General features: G+C 39.6%; 1 pseudogene; it reads right to left on the reverse strand.

Moving 5' to 3' along the window:
* Window positions 1–9,702: 9,702 nt before the first annotated feature.
* On the reverse strand, window positions 9,703–14,710 carry LOC143438837 (centromere protein T pseudogene; annotated as a pseudogene).
* Between the last annotated feature and the right edge of the window lie 2,509 nt (window positions 14,711–17,219).

The raw sequence follows: 17,219 nt of genomic DNA on the forward strand, positions 1-17,219 counted from the left end.
TCGGTAGTTAGGAGTGCTTGCCTTGCCACTATTCTAGAGAACACAAGTTCATTTCCCAGCACCCACATCAGGTGGCTCACAATGTCTGTAACTCTTATCTGCAGAGGAGCTAATGCTTCCTTTTTACTACCATAAACACCAACACACATGCCATATATTCACATAGACATGCACATGCATAATAATAAAAATACTTCTTTAAAAAATATATAATAATAAAAATGCATCTTTAAAAATAAATGATGACCAACTGGTGTTCTCTTCCCTGGGGAAAACTATTTCTTCCACTCCCAAAAAGCTCTGATTGTCTGTAGTTCTTTATATAGGATAGAGGCTTCATGAGCTTTTAATCATCTACAGTGATGTGTCTATTCATGCAAGTAACATTATACAGATTGATCAGGTTATATGTATGTAGTTAGAAATATACATAGACATGTATATGTATACATACTTGTAATAATAATGAAGGAAAAAGGTCATTAATTTGAAAAAGAACAAGAGGTGGGGTATATGAAATGGTTTAAAGTAAGAAAAGAAAAATTTTAAATTATGTAATTATCATAATCTCAAAAATGAAAAATAATAAAATGTTAAAGAGAATTGTGTCAATATAATAGAATACAAATTGTAGGTTATTTTGTACATTAAACTTATGTGAACCTTTGATATCAGATGAAATAGTGATGAAAAATACCATAAAAACAATATCAGAAAAAACCATTGTGTATAAATACACTATATGCAATGAGAACTTTAGTAGATTCAACTATTGGGGTTTTTAAGATCTTTGCTGAAGAATAGAATTTTTCATTATAAGACTACAGAAGGAAGAAAAACAGGGATGGAGGGACAGAGGGGGAGAGAGAGACAGAGAGAGAAGAAGGAGGAGAAGGGGGAGAGAGAGAAGAGGAAGAATTGAGAAGATGAGAGAATACAGCAACTAAACAAAAATCAAAGTATCACATATACACTGAAATTATGCAGTGGACAAACAAAGTGAGGAAGTCTACCTTGAAGCAAGCTATAAGATGTATTAGAGGTAACTGCAGCGGCATCCTGGGCTGGAAGGCAGATGGATGGCAACACTAGGATATTCTGGGGGATGGTTGTTTTCCCACTCTGCTGTTGTCTTTGATTTTGATTTCTATTAATTTACAAATGTCCAAAAGACTGTTCTAGAGAAGAATAGAGCACTATTCTTTTACTATTTGTTGTTAGAAGTGCCTCTTAATGTTATTTGGAGTTAAATTTGCATTCTCTTCAGAGGTTTATATTTCATTTGGCTTTGAGTTACCCTCTTATTGTCTTAGTCATTAGTTGAAAAGCCCTACCAGATTCCATTTATTTTTTCAAAACAAGCCATTGCTGTCAATGTGAAAATACAAACACAAATGATGCACATAGTCTAATCTTACTGAGAAATCTTTTTAAACTGCCCTAGGGCTTTGACTAAGATATGTTGTCAGATAGAATTTGTACAAGGAAAGGTAAGCTGTGCTTCCTCCTACAGTTACTTTTGAAGGATCTGATGAAGGACACGGGAACTCAGCAGAAAGAAAAGAAACTGTTGGAGGTCAGCAGTAGCCCAGATGGGAAGCCAGCACCACATGCCAGCCACTTGCTTTGAGTGTGACCTTGTTCCAGGAGACCCCGTAGCATCCCCATCAGGAGCTGCTTTCCAATCCAAGGTCTTAGAAAGAAAACTACTGAAAAGCAATACTGCAGAGGAGCCAGGCTTCTCCAAGAATGCTGCTTTATGTGGTTACACGGTGCTTTTCCCTGTCATGATACTGCCCCACACTAAGAAAGTGGTCACATGGTCATTTTCCAAGCAAAGATAGTATCCAAAAATGGTCACTTGCTCATCCAGGACTGTTTAATGACTATATTTGCTATTAGCCATAAAACTACCATCATCATGCCAACTTACAAATGTGCTAACAAAATCCCCTCTCTCCTTTGTCTATCCACTAAGCTTAGATTATCTGTTGTCAAAAATAAAGGAGATGGTTGACCTAGGAGGAGGGTTAGCTATTAGAGAGTCCTGGCAAGAGGCTGGGCTAGAAAGTTCTGAAGGATTGAGGGACCAACTCCCCACATAAGTAAAAGATTCTGTCTGGAGAAATGTACCAGGTGTTTACCTCAAAAGAACCATTTTCTCAACTGCAGAACAGGAATGATAATGCCTCCATCCATGTGATTTTTGTGATGTAAAGATCAGAGAGATGATGTGTGCAAGTCTCAGTCGCACTCGGTGGATCATGATTTCCAACTTACCAGTTTTACACCAAAGTTCAGAGAGGCGGGCTGGGTTTTACAGGCTCTTGTGACTAGTAAGAGATTGTGCCTAGCAGGAATCATGTTTAATTGTGTGAGTTCATCGCCCTTTCTCCTAAGCCTCATCCCTTCTATCCAGCTGTCAACAAGAAGAGTCACACATCTTCAATGTGCTTCTTCTCACTTGTTATTAAACATGGAAATGGGGTCCTGGGACTGGATGTGGAAGTAGGGTCCTGTGAGTGGACATGGACATAGGGTCATTTGAAGTGCAAATGTTCTCAAGGAGATGATCCATCCCAATATTCCCTAGTTAGAGAAAGTGAGAGGTGATCGAGTACAGTGGGAACAGCTCAAGTTCAAGGGTTGAACTGTATGCGCTCAGAGTATCTACCAGTTAACTATGAAAGAACACCTATGCTTCTCCCATCACTAGTGCCTCCAAACCTTATGTTTCACTTACTACTGCCTGTGTGTCCAAATGTGTAAGACCTGCTGCTAGAGCATAGGTAACCTCCAGAGGACACATTCCCTGTAAAACACTGATGCCCTCTCCACAAGTAGCCATCAGGAACCAATAGTTCCTAAACTAGAGGTGGAAGGTCATGGGTCATTATACAACCAATGCTGAGATTTGGGGCAGGCTTGGATTCTGAAAGTTACAATTACTTTGAGTTCAGTATACAATGGTGATGTTGTGTTCTTTTCTGTATACAACCCCTACCTCTAGCTCTTACAACCTTCCTGTCATTTCTTCTGTTATGAATCTTAACCCTTGGAAAAAGAAAGTGTGACACAGTTGTTCCATTTGCATCTGTGCATCCCACAGTCTCTGATTTTTCACACACTGACCAGTTGTGGTCTGTGTACCATCTATAGTAAAAAGAAGCTTCTGTGATGACGGTTGAGAGATGCATTGATTTATGTTTATAAAGTCACAAACTTATTACTATGTCTATTTAGGAGAATAAAAATATCATGTTCTCCTCAAGTATATAGGACCAAACTAGCCAGTTAACTGTACCAGATGTGCATTTTATTTTTTAGAGTGAGCTTTTCTAACCAAATATTATTTTCACCATTACAGCAGTGAATGAGATCTGTCTTGCCATAACAGCCACAATTATAGCTAACAAGGTTCAGAAATGGACAAGAATATTCATTATTTTTCTTCCTATTATTGTCCACAGCACCATTCAGAATCATGGAAGCCAGCCAGTAGGAATGAAGCTTTCAGACTGGTACTAGCTTGACTTCACTGCATGATTCAGGTATATGGTGTCTTTGGCAATGTGTTCACTATCAAGTTCTAGAGAGTAACTAAAACTAATGGCAGTAGGCTGTAGTCTGTGGTGTCTACTAAACCACTCAAAAAGAGGTAACCTATAACTAGCATGGGACTTCATGGCTGACTACCATAGTGCTCACCTGTTAGAAGGTAACTTCATTTAAGCTCATCTGTATAGGTATATACTTAAGGAAGCTTCTGTAATAGTAGGTTTCCATACATTTTCAAAGGTGTTTAGTATCGGCTCTTTCCCCCTCCATACCTTCTTCTCTACTCTGCTTTCAATAAACACACATATTAAAAGCCAAATCTAGCATCCATATATGAAAGAAAATATGTGGAATTTGTCTTCCCCTATCTATAGTAACTCATTCAGAATGACTATGCTTCAGATGACATGCACAGAAAGAGACTTTGTTGTAATAAAGACATTATGACCAACAGTTGATAAATGAGACCTTAATGGCACTAAAAAGCATCTATTCATCAAAGACTCATGGTGTTATTCAAGTGAAGGTGCAACCTACAGAAATAGAAAAATCGTTGCTGCCTATCCATTTAACAAAGGGTGGTGTCTGAAATACACAAATAACAGCAGCAGCAACAACAACATCCTAAATATTCAGAAAACAAGAACTCAGAAAAATGGATCATGTAATTAGAGTTCTCAAAAGAAGAAATACTGAGAATTTTAAAATATTAGTTCTTTAGCTATCAAGAAATGAAAATTAAACTACTTTGAGATTTCCTCTTATGTTAGAAATGATAACTAAGATCTATAAAATATATTTTAAAAAATTACTGGCCTGGATGTGGAGAAACGGGAACACTAAGTTAACTATTGGTAGGGTTGTTAAATGATGCATCTACTATGGAAGTCAGTGTGTTGGGTGGTTCCTCAAAAAGAAATAGTTCTGCCATGTGATCCAATAATACCATTCCTAGGCATATACCCAAAGGACTCTACATTTACTACAATGATTCTTACTCATCAATGTTCATTACTGCACTTGTCACCATTGTCAGAAAATATAAATAACCTGGATGCCCATCAGTTTATGTATGGATAATGAAAGTATGGTACATTTACACAATGGAATATTATTCAGCCATAAGAGAAAGGAAATTATGAAATTATCTTGTAAATGTAGTTCTTGTAAATGTGTAGCTAGGAATAATCATTCTGAATGAGATAACCTAGGCCCAGAATGCTATTGACTGTTTGTTTATGTCAATGATATAAAAGCATGTTCCAGCTGTGGTATGAGGCTGGTGTTTGAACACAATGATGACAGAAAAACCAAGATTTGAGATTAAGGATCAATCTATCTCTGCAAGCCATTTCTCTACTTAAACCATGCTTATGATTGTTTTTTGATTTAATAAAACCAAAGTTCCAATCCCAGAACCAACCCTACTCATTTTCCTGAGCAAAGGGTAAGGACACCACTACTGTCTGTCAGGCCTGTTGATATTTCTACACCTGTATGTCTAGGAAAAGGTTGTAAATACAGAATTTGAGTGGAGGGACATGCAGATAGTCACCTGGAACTGTGGAACAAGTCAAAAAAAAAAAGAGTGAAAATATCATCACTACTGTGGTGGTGTGAATGAGAAAGCTCATGTGTCTGAATACTTTGTCCTAGTTTGTGGAATTATTTGGGAAGGATTAGGAGGTGTGGTTTTTTTCAGAGGAAATATGCCACTTTGAGCAGACTTAGAGGATTTAAAATCTATGTCATTTGCAGTTAGTCCTCTCTCTGCCTTGTTCTTTTGATCAAAATGTAAAATCTCGTCTACTGTTCCAGTGCCATGCTTGCCTGCTTCTGCCATGCTTCATGTCATGGTGGTCTTGGAATTTAACCCTCTGGAATTGTAAGCCTCAAATAAACTCTTTCTTCTATAAGTTGTTTTGGTCATGGTATTTTGTCACAGAATAGAAAAAAAACTAAGACACATACTCAAACACAAACATACATAGATACAAACACATGCATCATACAAAGTTACCTACTCACATACATATTTAAACATGCGTTTACACTCACAAACACATTCAAATATGCATATGTGCTTACAAACACATTTAAACATGCATATACACTCACACATCAACATGCACACACATATACAACCTACTGCATTTATACATAGTAACACAGAGACAGATATACAAATACACTTATATACATATGAACACTTTACATATTCATGAGCACTCATACATACACAAAAAGTAATAAATATGCATATGCATTTGCATATATACAAGTTTACACACAGACATAACTATACTCAGGCACACATACACTCACTTTTACATATGCTCACACTCATACAGACATTCTTATATATGCATGCACACAAACACTCACATGCATACACATTCACATACTTTTGTGTGCTTACACAATCACACACATGCATTCGCAAACATATAGGCACACACAAAGTAGTAACACACACTCATATAAATGTGCACATCTATACATACATAGTCATATATACATTTTATACAAACATATACATATGCACATACACTTACACATTACAACATATAAATACCCAGAAACAAATATACATATAAACATATATACATTATAAACAGAGAAATGCACATTCTAAACACACAGAAATGTATAAACACTCACACAAATATATACATACTCTTATACATAAACATACATACACACATACCCAGCTTTGTTACAAATACACATTCATATATATATACATTTACCCACTCAAGAGCATTTACAAACACAAATGCACAATTTCTCACACAACAACACAAAATGCACAAATACACTCACACAAACATACATAAAATCATGTACCCAGTCAGACAAATACAAATAAACATGTAAATACACTTGATCTTACAGAAGCACAGTCACATGCAACACATGCACACACAATGACATAGTTACACATATACATAAATTCACACACATCCATTACATATACTCTTACACAAACACACAGACATACTAGCACACAATTCACAAAATCACACACATACAAACACACATGTACACCTCCACATGAACAAATTTATACACACAAATGCACACCCATACACAATACTTGTACTCATGTGAATGTTTACAAATGTTCCTACAGACACAGTACATGCAAACACCCACAGTTACACACATGCACACAGACTCACACATACATCCACATGATTTTGTATAAACATACATACCATACATGCATACATGTACACGTGCACCACTCATGCCTACTTATACATATGTGTACACACACACACACTGACTTTAATGCATTCACACACAACGGAACATGCACACACATACACACATGCCTGAGAAGAACATAGGCTGAGAAGTGTAAGAACCCAGCTGAAAGTCAGAGTGAAACACAAAACTAAGTGTAGAGCATGCTCTGTACATCCGCCAGCTCCCACCAACTGCTTCTTGTAGCAAAGTTCTCAAAAATATGTATTCTACTCCCTGAATTTATCTGTGTTCTCCCATACAACTGTTCCACTCTGGCCTGACACATACATCCACTACTTTAGTACCTATCTTATCTGATCATTTATTAGGATCCTTCACAGTTAGCTTCTGTCTTCTCATCAGGTTTTCTTCTTGTTTTCTGCAGCATCATGGTCTCCTGAGTTGCCTAAGGCTTCCTCACTCCCTTGTTGTCTCCTTTGTGAATGTCACATCTTTGGAATTATTATGCAATTAAACTCTGTCCTTTAGAGTTAATTCCTTAAGATTCAATCTTGGATTCTCTTCCCTCACTTCACATTCTCTCTGATAATCTTGCTAGTGCTCTTAATTACAATCTCTGTCCAAAGACTCTCAAAATTATGTTCCCAATACAGCCTTCTCTTCTAAACATACATACATACATACATACATACATACATACATACTACATACATACACACATACACACATACATACCTGCATAAACACATATGAGATATCCATATTTCAAACTCAAGAGTGCTTAAAATTTGAAAATGACTTTCATGATCAAACCTGCTATTTCTTGTGCCATCACATGGTTTGGAATTGAGCCAGCTATGCAAACAGAAATAAAAACTGGTCCTTATCCCGCTCATCACTCTGACATCAGTCACAGTTAAACTTATCTCCTAATATTTGCCTAATTAATCTCTTTGTCTCTATCTCTGCTGCCAATAATATAATGCTATCCCTTTTGCCTAAACAAGTCTAACAGCTGCTGCATTACTTTTTATAATTTCTCTTGCCCTTTGTTTTAACCTGCTCTTCACACATTGGGCTAGAATATTATGTTTTAGAGTATAATCTGACGACATGAGACCTGCAGCCATTCTCCCTTCACTTAACCACTCCCTGTGCTCATAGGGCAAAATCATATGGATCCTCTAGAAGATTCTACATGATTATGTACCAGTTTGTAGCTTCATATTTTACCGATTTGTGATCCCTGAATCTTATCACCCATTTCATCCTATTCGCTTCTCTTTGTGTGAAAAATTCATCTATTCTCACCCAACCTTCAATCCAATTCTTTGCATTTTACAAAATAAGGTACAAAGTGCCTTCACAGTCTCAACACACACACACATCTTTTTCAGAACACACACATAACTTAGTGACATATGTTTTCATTAGTTATTAACTCTATCTTCCTCCCCCACGGAACTAAAAGTACATTTATTCTAAGTGCTGTGTTATCCCCAGACTGTGGCCCAGGAATCAGCACATGACAGATATTTAATTGATACTGTTGGATGACAGTCATACAAGAGAACTGGCAAGAAGCCCTGTGCATAGAAGTGAATAAGCAGCTTGGTCTGCTCATAGTAGAGTCCCAAACACCCCTGGCTTTAACTGGAAACGATTAGGGAAGACTATCATCTTCTCTGAGTGGTATCAAAACAATAGTTCTGCCCTTGTTCCCAGAGAGCAGACTATCCTTACTGACATAGCCAGGGGAGACGGCTGAGCATATGATGGTGAATTAGGAGGATTAGATGTAACGAATGCAGGCAGAGATGTAGACAGATGGACAAAGCATGGGGCAAAAGCAAGAAGCAGAGGGCACAGCATCTGGGGAATCTCTCTGCAGAAGGCTTTCCCATAAGGATGCTCTGCCCCTGTAGATGATGGATGTAACCTTCTATTCCTCTGATCTTCTCTGTGCTCATCCAGAATCTCCCTGCAGCATCTCTCTGTCCCGGTGTTGTTGTCTTACTTTGATTATTGTTGTTGTTTTTCTTGTTGTTGTTTTAATACAGGTGAAGCCTTGCCCTTTAAAAAAGGAGATACCCAGAAATAACCTAAGTGTTCTTGTGTCCTTTCCCTGCCTGAGAAGCAGCAGCACACTGTCCTGTGGTGCACAGGTCACAGCTTCTGCTCCAGCACAATAGCTCCTGAGGAGGAGGGCATAGTAACTCAAGCAGCAAATGTCTGCTCAGAATAGGAAGGAACTCACAGAGAGGAGCCAGAACTCATGCTCTGCTACAAGGTCTTGTCCCAGCAACACCCCCTATTTGTTATACGACCTTGGGCAGCTCCTACCTTGGCCTCCACACCACCTCATATTTGCTATGAGTTTTGGGCAACAGAATTATCTTTTCTGTAGTTCCATGCCGTCCTTTAAAAATGCAGTTGATGACAATATTTATAACTTTGTAAGGATGAGCTGAGATTGTGCATGAAACACAATAAATGTGAGATCTTAATAGCCTAAAGATATTATATAGAATGTGCATATTGAGGAACACATTATTCTGTAATGGCACAGAATGCAATTTCAGTATCTTTGAGGATATTAAGCGTCAGGAGATATTGGCTACATCCTATAGTGTTTTCATGGTTTCCGGGAATAGACTTGAAAAAATCAGCACTAGCCCTTTTTGATACCCAGCATTATGCTTCTTTAATCATGAATATGTATTTGAATGCTAAGTGAATGGGTAGCAGAATTGCTAAGGCAGAAGCCCCTGTGGGGTAGGCACTGCAAGTCTTCCTGTAGCTAATGTATTATAGTTTTAACTATGATTTCTTTAAGCAACTATTAGCACACATCGGTTGTGAAATCCCCATTTACTCTTAGAACAAAGACTTGAAAAGTTCACAAGAATTGGAGAATTTCTGGGTGGTATCCCAGCCTTCCACATGTATGAATTGATTCTATTTTCCTCTTGAATTGTTTGGTGGGAACACTTAGTAGTTGTGATCTGAAGAGTCTAAAGGGGACCACTGGAGAGGGGAAATCCATTATCTGAGAAAGAAATGAAGCATGTTTTATCCTGTGTAAATCACTTTTCTCTTGGTGTCTCTTCCAAACCCATGAGAAAATACTAAGGGAAGACAATCAGTTGCTTGAAGTAGTCCAAAAACCAAGTTTTAATGATTCTGCATGACTTCATGGCAAACATTAAAAAATGGTTTTATGACCCCTAGATCAACATTAATGAGATGAGAGCAGCAAGTGGAGAGAAGCAGCCTGGGAACATTTCTCCTGCCTGGCAGCATTTAGATTCAAATCCTGTGATCAGTCTATCTACAAAGCATTGAAAACAGAACATTATCCACTAAGTAAGAAACCCTTATGACAAAATATTCAGAGGAAGGACACAGGGGATGGAAGACCCAGTTCTGTGCCTAAACCCTGAGACCAACATGGTGTGGGTAATTTATTTAACATCTCCGGGTCAGTATGTCTTTAAACTGAACGATTGGATTCCAGTATTTCTGAATCTCAGAATCAGAAGGGACATAATGCAATTTGGTTCAGTCCTTTCCTGAGACAATTGCTTGTCTTTTGTTTAAACATTTCCAAAATTCAAAAGACTTCACTATCCCCCCATGTCATTACTGGATGAAAAATAACATTGCCCATTGTTATAATAAGTAATCTCATACACTTCCTACTCAGAAGTGGGAGTCAGGACACTTGAACTTGGGCTCCAGATTACATAACCAACTTGGTATGTTAATCATGTGGACCTAGATGCTTTAGTCTACCTTTGCTTTTATATTTTATTTGGGTTAAAATAAATGCATCCCACTCAAAGAGGCATAAACTCAGGATCTGAAATGTTGTAGCTCGCTAATGAAGAACATTGCCAATGAGTGGCAGAGCGTGCAGCTCCCTCTCTGGAAACTGGAAGTTGAAAGGCAGAAGTCCCCAGAACTTTAGACTCTTACTCTTTCTCCTTGATCTCTGGGCTTCTGTGGACATTCATCTTCTCAGGTGAGGGTAATTGGAGAAGGTTGCACTGGGAAAGAGCAGACTCTGGATATAAACCTGACCACACAGTGTCTCTGTCCCATGGCTCACTGGCAACTTTACGATTCAGGAGCAACTAGAATCAGATCAGTGTTCCAGAATAGGAACAGGGGGCAAAAACTTGGGCCTCTTTCAGGAAGCCAGCTTCTCCATGTTCAACTCGGCAGACACATGATTGCTCAGTGGTATAACTGAGTGTGGTCAATATCCCAAAACTGCCAAGAGGATAGGGACAGCATAGGTCAATCAAAATCATTTCGGATGCCTTAGAGTGTCTACATTGGTGATGAATCAGCCCTGTATCCTGGCTTTGAGAGCGCTCTTACACACTGACTCTTAGTTTGGCCACATCACTTGTTTCAACTATGAAAAAAAGTAACAAATGTAATGCAAGAGGAAGTTAAGTTAAGTATATTTTCTGAATTGTGCTTGGCATTTGATTGCCTTTTTGATTTTCCTCCCTTGTTTCTCTTCGTGTGCCATGAGAGCAAACCTGAGCCAGGTTGCTCCAGGCAGGTGAGAGTCACATAGTGAGTAGATCAACATAGCCACCCCACTAAAGTTGTCATCTGTAAACCCAATCATAGATGAAGCCTGGCTGGAATCTAAAGAAATATCCATTTGCACACAGGACAGATTGCTGTGCTGTGAATTTAGACTCCTAAATCTTAAAATGGTTTACTGTCTAGCATTGTTGTGGCAAATCATGAATATGGAAGTTTTTTCCTTTATTTGATGAGAAATAAGACTGATACTTTAATTAGTCCACATCTGATAGAGGATGTTCTGGAACATATCACCAGACATCGTTTGCAAGATGCTACTCAGAGGCATATTCTGAGCTCCTTTTTAATTTGTTCTGTCCTTTTCCCAGGGACAGAAAGCCACCCTGACAGGCAGCCACTGAGAAGTAACTGACCCTTGCTTGTTCATTGTTTTGATTCAAGGTATCCTTTAGCCCCTTCCAAGTTGAGATGGACAGCAGAAGTACATAACCCTTATGACTCTGCACAAGTGAGAACTGTGGTTCTTAGCATTAAGCAAGCAATAATAGCAATAGCTCCCCCAAGCAAATGGCATTTTCTACCAGCATGACTCAATCAGCCTCATCTAGAAACCAGAAGTGTTCAAGACAGAAATGATAAATATAGAGGAAATGTCTCAGTGACTAAAGTGCTCACTGCTCAAGTATGAGGACCTGAGGTCGGATTCCCAGTATCCATGTAAAAAGCCAGGCATAGTCATATGCACCTACACTTAGGCACTAAGAAGACAGACACTGAAGGATCCCTTGGAGCTAGTTGGCTAGCCTTGCTGAATCAGGAAACTGTACAATTTGGTGACAGCCTGTCTCAAAATAGGAGAGAAAACATTAGAGATGATTGCTGGTCCATGGATGATGTTGAGTTCTGGCATTCAGACACATGCTCTTCCACAAGCACCATCAACAATAATACATTTCTACAGAATGGCTAAGCTGTAACAAAATGGTTGGCACTGTTCTCAGACATCATTTTCTTGTTTTTTTTTTCCTTCCCTCTTCCCACTTTGTGAGACTTTGTTGGTGCTAGAATATGTGGGTCCAAGGAGTTCAAAGTAGGGAGAGGGTAAGTTAAAGTCTGGTAACTTCTGGGCAGGGAAGACACAATTACACTAAATGCAGTGGGGATGAGTAGATTCTGGTACTGCAAGGGCAAGTAGTGCTCCACAAACACACACAGTGAATCTTGATCACTGACTAGTACCTGCTCTCACATCAGCAGCTCCAGTACCTCTGGGTGCAGAGTCTAATGGCCAGTATGAGCAGCAAATACCTCCAGGTCATTGCAAAGGTGCTGGAAGTGCTTGTCTAGGTTGTAAATATGGTTGGAATAGAGCAGATTGACCAGATTTCAATCAACCAGTTTTCTGGAATGGAACCTCTACCCACTCACATACCACTTCTACATCTGGAGAGCCTTCTTCTCCACAGGCATCTTAGTATAGAAACTAAAACGCTCTGCAAAGTGGCTCAGCCCAGCCTTATAGAGGTCTGGGTGGTGCCTAGGATCAGGGCCTGGATGAACAGACTCCAGAGACTCTGAAGATAAGACTGTAACTACAAATGGTGAAAATAGCTCAATTAACTAATGTGACTGCTTAGTCTGGAATAAGTTATGGGTGCTGGATGCAAATTCTGGACTTGCTGGCCTGCCAGAAGGATCCTCATCCCATGAAGATCCTTCTTGCTTCTTGGCTTCCACATTCTTCTGGGATTCCACTGCTTCTCTTAGCTCTGGAGGCTAAGGTTGTTGCTCCAAGAAGGGTAAAGGAGTAGTAACAAAGCAAGTTCTGCTCCTGTTGTTCTGCAGCCCAGTCCCAGTGCATTGTGTCCTGTGGTCCACAATTCTTTCCACACCTTCAACCCCAGTGCTACAAGGATTGGTTTGGCAGAGAGTGGTACACACTAAGGAAGCAGCCAGCAGCCAAGGGCTGTGAGAAATGGTGGGCATCTTCTAACACTACATATGTTGGCAGAATAGCAACAGGGATTCTATGATTGTCACCTGGAAGAACTGAGGTCAAGAAATTATCTTCCAGATCCTGCAAGAGAGCAAGTACATCCACAGGATGGCCTATTGGATGACTGAGCCACACCAGGGCTTCTTACTGACTGTGGCTGAATAAGTGGGCCAAAGCTGAGGTTGAAGGAGCTGGCTGAGGATGAAACATCAGTATTCCCAGGTGGCTCTTGGGAGAGTGGCAACCCCTGGTTCACTTCCTGCTGAAATACTGACAATTTGAGCCTTTGCTTCCTTTTGCCAGGATCCAATATACAGAGTTGAGGGAGGCCCTAGTTCAGGAAGCTGTAGCTCCAGGCTACCCTGACTGCTTCATCACCAAGTCAGGTATCTTGATGGAAGATTCTGGTCTGTTAGTAAGATATTCTTCAGCAGAGTCCATAGTATCTGTTCCTCCAGGTGCCATGGTCTTGAACAGGAGCCAATCTGCCAACTAACCCAGCTCCATGAAAATGCCTTATGGCAGTTGTCTTTCTTCAGCTACCCTGCCTCCTGGAGGAAGGTGTTTGAAGCTGAGTTCTTGGTGTACCAGTCTGATCATTCCAAGTCCACCAATCTGCTGTACCCAGGTGCCACAAGAGCATGTATGTTGGTTGACCATTGGTGGGGCTGTAGCAATCTGCCATGCTAAGGTGACTTCCTTGCTTCTGATCAACTTCCTAGATGGGAAAGCAGTGGCTTCTCAGTGGAGAAGGATAGTTAGAATGGCTCCCATAGCTCTCTGGTTAATGACTACCTCTGGCTTCATTTTTATCGGGGGATATTTCAAAGATGTTTTTGCCTATGCTGTTCACAGCATAAGCTCTGTGTTTCTTGGATCTGAAAATCCAAGGGCATCTGGTCTTAAAATCTCCATCTTCACCCCAGCATGAGGCTTCCTGTCTGCTCAGCTGCTTGTCTTCTCTGACTCCATTCACCTCAGCAAGCTGTCTTCCAAGCTGTGGGCAGATAGAGCCAAGGAGATGTGCCCATCCATTTTGAGACTCAGAATTCTCTGAAGAAGGAAATCCTGAGAGAAGTAAACTTCCAAGTCAGTATTTTACCTTTAAAAGGGCAGACACAGCAATAGGCATGTTCTTCATATACTGGTTTGGGACCTGGTCATCATTAGAACCCTTTAATCGGGCACAAAGCTGGTCAGGCTGTACAGATGCTGAACTGATAGGTTACTTCTCAATGTTCTTCATCAAGAACAAATTAATCCCACTTGTAGGGAAGCTATATATGGAAGAATTCAGAATCAGAAACAGGAAATCAGTTAGTTTAAGCAAGCACTACAAACAAATACAACCAAAATCTAACAAGCTGGTCTAACAAGTTTTCTCTAGACTTAGGACAGTCCAATGAGGTTGCTTGCTCCTGAGTTTAAAAGCTCTGGTGTCAGGGTAACCAAGAAAGAACAGTGAGGTGTACGGAGTTCCTAAGAAACAAACCCAGCTTGCTTGACTGAGTCGGTAAAGAGTCCTATGTACAACAGAAAAAAAGACAGACTTGGGTACACAGCTTCCTGGGTTCAGTTCAGTCTCTTGGCATAGATCTTGGAGTTCTGGAATATATCCATTTTCAACAGAAGTTAGGGATGTGCCAGACTGTGGCTCTGGCTGAGCTCTCATTGGTAATTAATTTCCCAGGTAGATGGATTCTTTATTAATTTCTAAAGTAGAAAGACAAGTCATCCAAGTTTTCTTTCTCTCAAGAATTCCTTACTTTTTAACAAGTCATTCCGGGAGATAATTGCCTCCATTCAAGAGAACTGAACTAAAAGAAAGAACAGCAGATATCAGTATCCTGAAAATATGGTGTATGAGTTTTTGTCTTGTCTTCTCTTAGAATGATTGTGTGTCCCCGTGACTGACCTGATTCTTGGTGCACCTTTTTTTGCTGATGTCTTGAAAAGATAAGTCACTCTTTAGGAGCTTCATCTTTCTTGGTTTTGTGTTTCTTATTCTTTCTTATCTTCATTATTTCGGTAGAGGAGACAATGCATGGAACCATACACAGTCAGCTGGCTCTATCAAACAGAGTTTTCTCTGGACTTAGGACAGTCCGATGAGGCTTGCTTGCTCCTGAGTTTAAAAGCTCTGATGCCAGGGTAACCAAGAAAGAACACTGAGGCATAAAGAGTTCCTAAGAAACAAACCCAGCTTGCTTGACAAGCAAATATGTTGTTTTATTTGGCAACTGTCAATAGCAAAATGCATGAAATGGAAGGTCAAAATGAAAACCATCTCTATCATAAGTACATGGTAACTTATTAATAACAGGAGACAAGGAGGACTTTAGTCATTTACCCTAGAAAAGCAAGCTTTGTCCCGAAGCCGCTGTGCACTCAGGGGAAGCGTTGGCAATGTTCCTTATTATGGTGATTTGGTGTGATAAACACTATTATCTGAGGGGCAAGTAGCAGGCAGAAATTCTTTCAAGAGAGCTACAAAACTAATCTTTGCTAGATTTGTCATAAACAAAGCATTCAACATTCATGCAAGGAGTGAGGATCCATCTGGGCAATCGGCCACTCTTCCCCTCCCAACCTGCGAAGGAAATTCAATGCAATCAAACCAGCCAGCAAACAGACCAAAGACTCTGAAATTGACTTAGTTGACATCATGGATGTGTTTATTAGGCTTCTTGTGAGGTAGCAACCAGAGTCTCCTTAAGGGAAGGGAAGAAGAAAGCTGACCAACAAAAACAAAGGTGGAATTTGAGGGCAGGAGGTGGGAGTGGGTGGGTGGGTGGGGGCATACCCTCACAGAAGCAGGAGGGGGTGGGATAAGGGGATTCGATTCGGAGGGGGAGGAATGGGGAAAGGGGATAACATCTGAAATGTAAATAAAATATCCAATAATAATAAAAAGAAAGAATGAGACAAGGTTGTCCACTTTTCTCATACTATTCTATATCATGCTTAAAATCTTAGGTAGAGCAATAAGACAACTAAAGGAGATCGAGGGGATACAAATAGGAAAGAAAGAAGTCAAACATCTTTATTTACAGATGATATAAATGTACACAGATCATTCAAAAAATATCTGAAAAATCCTACAGCTGATAAACACTTTACAAAGTAGCAGGACACACATCAGTACAAATGACAAAGAGATTGAGTAAGAAATCAGAGAAACAATATCTTTTACAATGGTCTTTAAAAAGTGTCTTGGGGGTAATTCTAACCAAGAAGGTTTATGTTAAGCAAGTGTACTATACCTGTATGACAAAAACTTTAAGACATTGAAGAAAGAATTTGAAGATGATAGAAGATAGAAAGATCCATCATATATTGGGTTTCATATAGACACACACACTCACTCAGGATAACTAAAACAGTTTTCAGTAGTAAAGTAATATCACCACCTCCGATCTCAAAATGTATTATAGAGCTGAACTATTAAAAAACAGCTTGGTATTGGCACAAAAACAGAAAAAAAGTATTCTAAAATAACTGCTCATTTCTGATTTTGTCTTCCATGGATTACAATCAACTATCATAGATCAATGATTCCCCCTGCCAGGAGAGCAGCCTAGGATGTTGTAGTTTCCTCTGGATTTAAGAATAACCACAAATAAATGTGCATAAGGCTTGACTAGGAGCAAAGACTCTCTGAGTTCTATCTCAGAGGGGCCCTAGAAGTTAGAATCCATTTTCAAACATTGTCTTTTACAACTCTAGCTTCCTGCAGGAATGCCATAGGGGTGAACCATCCTATTTGTAGAGAGGGCCCTGATCCACGTGACTAAGAGAAAAAATTCCATTCTAGCTTCAGTGACCATGTGTTCCTGCATACCTCCCCTCCCCATCCTGCCCTGCCACCTCAAGTCAACACATATGT

The sequence above is a fragment of the Arvicanthis niloticus genome, chromosome 1 (genome assembly GCF_011762505.2).
Source record: "Arvicanthis niloticus isolate mArvNil1 chromosome 1, mArvNil1.pat.X, whole genome shotgun sequence".
In the NCBI taxonomy this organism is placed as follows: domain Eukaryota; kingdom Metazoa; phylum Chordata; class Mammalia; order Rodentia; family Muridae; genus Arvicanthis; species Arvicanthis niloticus.